A 3,828-nucleotide genomic window follows, 5' to 3' on the forward strand; every position below is an offset into this window, starting at 1 on the left:
TACCTCAGATTGTAGAACCTTTATCAGTGCAGCCATGTGGATGAGTCACGGCCAATGCTTGGCCAATGTGCTCTCTGTGAAAGCCTGAGAGAGTAGAAGATCCTTAGTTTTAAAAGACACTTTTACATGAAGTAGAATTTCTAAGTGACATATTGTGAAATCAGTCTGAATTGGGCTCTATGGATGCAACATACAGATGAAATTTCCTCACATCACTACCTTGACATGGATCAGATAATCTCCCTCAAAATAATGCTTTAGAAAATTGCTTCAAAGCTCCTTCCAAACTGCAATAGTGCAGCAAAACCACAAGTAAACAATTGTCTATTAACTTGTTATTTCAAATAGACTGAAAAGCCAACCAGCAGGTTTTTGTGTGTGTGCAATTTTTCGGAACAGATCATAAGTTGAAGTATCAAATCTTCACAACATTATCCTTTCACAGAAGGTGAGAAAATTCCAGTGACTTATGTAAGAGGCTATCGTTGGAGCTGCAGGCTGTGAAAATGGGCCTCCTTCAGGGTCTGTTGATGTGGAAGTAAGGGCCTTGGCACAGTGCAGCTTACTTGGGCATGGGCTGAGGGATGTTGGGGCTGGATCCAGGGAGGGCCTGCCTTATGCAACTCTCTGATCCACTGGCCCAGTCTGAACTGTGGATGCTGGTACTCCTGCTGCTGCTCCTGCCACTGTCAATTCTTGAAGACTTTGTGTCCCAGGAATCCTGAAAGTCAGGATTTCTACTACTACTTTTTTTTGGTGTGGTGGGGAGGGAATGGTTATCTTCTTCATTGCCATTTCTTCTCCTTTTCCTTGGGCAGTGGACAGCAAAGAGGCAACTTCTATGCCTACCCCCTCAGGCCTTTGCTCTTGTCACCACGCCAGTTGTCACAGCTGGTGGAAAATACCTCCTACTATGAACTGTACCACTGTACCACCACTGCTTCTGGTATCTCCTCCACCATACTCCATGTCACAATCACTGTGGTACCACTGTCTAGAGCCTGCAGAGTCATGTGATGCCAGCCTCCCCACCAGTAACCAATAATATTTCCATGAGAATGAATACCTGAGGAAATTTGTGAATATCAAAAAGTACTCCAAAATGTTCTGAAGGGGGGCCTGCTCATTAGCTCAGATGTTTAAGTGCCTGCTGAAACAAAGCAGTCAGGCTCAGGATGCTGTGGTTCAATCCCCTCATCCTCAAGCCAAACCGGACCTTCCCTAAAGGCATCTTTCAAGGCACCCCCCCAAAAAAAATCCTTCTGCCAAAACATTCTGAAGGACATTCTAGAGAGGGAGAGACAAAAAGAATTACACACCGTGAACCCCAACAAAATGAATCCATCGGGCAAGGAAAAAAATTAAATGGGAAAAGGAGCCAACAGGAGAAAAATAACATGACAAGGATAAGGCAACACATATCAGTCATAACAGTGTTAATGGTCTTAGTTTACCAACCAAAAGAAACAGATTGGCAGAGTGTGCTGCTATAAACAGGGGTGTACATATATTGTTGTGGTTCAATGTTTTTAATGCTTTCAGGAAGATACCAAGAAGAATAGTTGGATCAAATGGAAGCTCTAGAAAAGAAAAACAAGTCAAGCCCAAAGATTATATGAGGGAGGAAATTACTAACAAAGAATGGAAATTAATGCAATGGAGACCAGCAAGACAATATACAGAACCAATGCATCAAAGAGTTGGTTCTTTAAAAGATTAAATAAAATCAATAAACCCTTATCTAATCTTATCAAAAAAAGAAAGAAAAGGCTAAAATCTATGCTATTAGGAAGGAAAATGATGAAATCACAGGGGATCCTGCGGAAATACAGATCATGAATATCTATTTCAATAACCTGTATTCTAATAAGATGGAAGATGTAGATGAAATGGACAGATTTCTAGATACTTATGGAATTTCCAAAGCTGAATCAAGAAGACACAAAAATTCTAAATAACCCACTATCAGTTAATAAAACTGAAGAAGTAATTAAAAATCTACCAATGTGGAAAAGCCCATGACCTGATAATTCAATGCTGGATTCTACAAGAAATTTAGAAATGACCTAATACTGCTACTTCTCAACTCTTTAATGAAATTGAAAGGGAAGACATACTGGTAAGTTTATTCCTGGAAACAAGTATTACCAAATACCAAAACCAGAGAAGGATCCAACCAAAACAGAGAACACAAGCCTATCTTCTTAATGAACATAGATGAAAAAAAATCCTCAAAAAGGTACTGGCAAGGGCTGGCAAGATAGTTTAGTAGTCTAAAGTGCCTGCTTAGGCAAGCTTAGGCAAGCACAGAGATTACAGTTCAATCCCTGGAGCCACATGCTGCACCAGCCCTGCCCCCAGGGTGGGCTGAGCCGGCTACAAAAACAAACAAACAAACAAAAAACAACAACAAAGAAATAAAAATAAAAAATAAAGTCTTAAAAAAATTTTTTTTAAAGATACTGGCAAACAGATTGCAGCAAATTAGCAAGAAATTTGTACATCACAACAAAATTAGATTCATTCCAGGGATGTAGGGATGGTTTATTATCCACAAATCAATAAAACAGCCAGAGGATGCTTTACAGCTTCACACCATAATATTTTTGTGTAGGCTAACAAAAGCCATATTTTAAGGCAGATTTGTTTCAAACCGACTCTTTATATTTGATACTCTTCCTTGTGGTGTAACAGACACTTAAGCACAGACATTAATTTATACATTTTTTTTTTTTTTGTTTTCATTCGAATCAGTGTGATGAGGTATATCATTTAAAGTACAAGCATTTGCCAGGCACAGTGATATAGAACTGTAATCCCATTTTGGGAGGTCAAGGTGGGAGGATTGCCATAAATTTGGGGTCAGCCTGGAATAGTTGGACCTGGGCTACACAGAGCATTCATGCCCGGACTCTAAACTGCATAGTGAGACTGTCTCAAGAAAAACCACAAAGAATTTATAGTTTCTAGGTTTTCCTTTTGTGACAATTTCTGTTTCCTGAAAAATATAAATAAAATAAAACTTTTATCTTCTCAGTTAAAATTAAATCAAAACTGTTGAGACCCAGTCCTAGCCCAGGTCCAGTGAGTGTGTGGAGAGCTTCCTGCTACCCTGCGCTGGCAGGACCAGTCCCAGCCCAGGCGCAGCGAGGGCTGGACCCACTCCCGCCCCCTCGGGCCGCCCCCCATCACTCCGCCGTAGGTCCCCACCCCTCCCGCTGAGTAGGAATTTCTGCTGACTTCTGGGAACCCCCAGACCCAGTCCTAGCCCAGGTCTGGTGAGTGTGTGGAGAGCTTCCTGCTACCCTGCGCTGGCAGGACCAGTCCCAGCCCAGGTACAGCGTGGGCAGGACCCTCTCCCACGCCCTCGGGCCGCCCCCCAACACTCCACCTTATCTGCCCCACCCCTCCCGCCGAGTAGGAATTTTTGCCAAGTTCCGGGAACCCCCAGACCCAATCCTAGCCCAGGTCCGCAGCGGGAAGGAGCTGAGCACAGCAGCCAGACCTAAGCCAGACGCAGCGAGATAACTCCAAACTCTGTAGATCTCCACCTGAACTTCAGTACGTGTAAAGGTTATAACTACAGCAAAGATCTACAACAAAGGGCAGAACAGTGCTACACAAAATGAGGAGAAGGAACAAAATGCAACCTCAGAACCCAAGCCCACCCGTAACAAGTGCATAGGACACTAACACAGAACAAATTGGAAATCACAAAGCTGAAAGCAATGAATCAACCGCTTCTGAAATAAAACAGCTGCAGAAAGATATAGAAGACCTCAGATTGGAAATGAAAAAAGAAATCCCTGAATTAATAACATCTGCACT

The 3,828-nt window shown here is 42.4% G+C and overlaps 1 pseudogene; it reads right to left on the reverse strand.

Moving 5' to 3' along the window:
- Positions 1-467: 467 nt before the first annotated feature.
- LOC111818158 overlaps positions 468-3,828 on the reverse strand; it is a 4,257-nt pseudogene continuing 896 nt past the window's right edge.

The sequence above is a fragment of the Octodon degus genome, unplaced genomic scaffold, assembly GCF_000260255.1.
Source record: "Octodon degus isolate 3935 unplaced genomic scaffold, OctDeg1.0 scaffold00081, whole genome shotgun sequence".
Lineage (NCBI taxonomy): Eukaryota > Metazoa > Chordata > Mammalia > Rodentia > Octodontidae > Octodon > Octodon degus.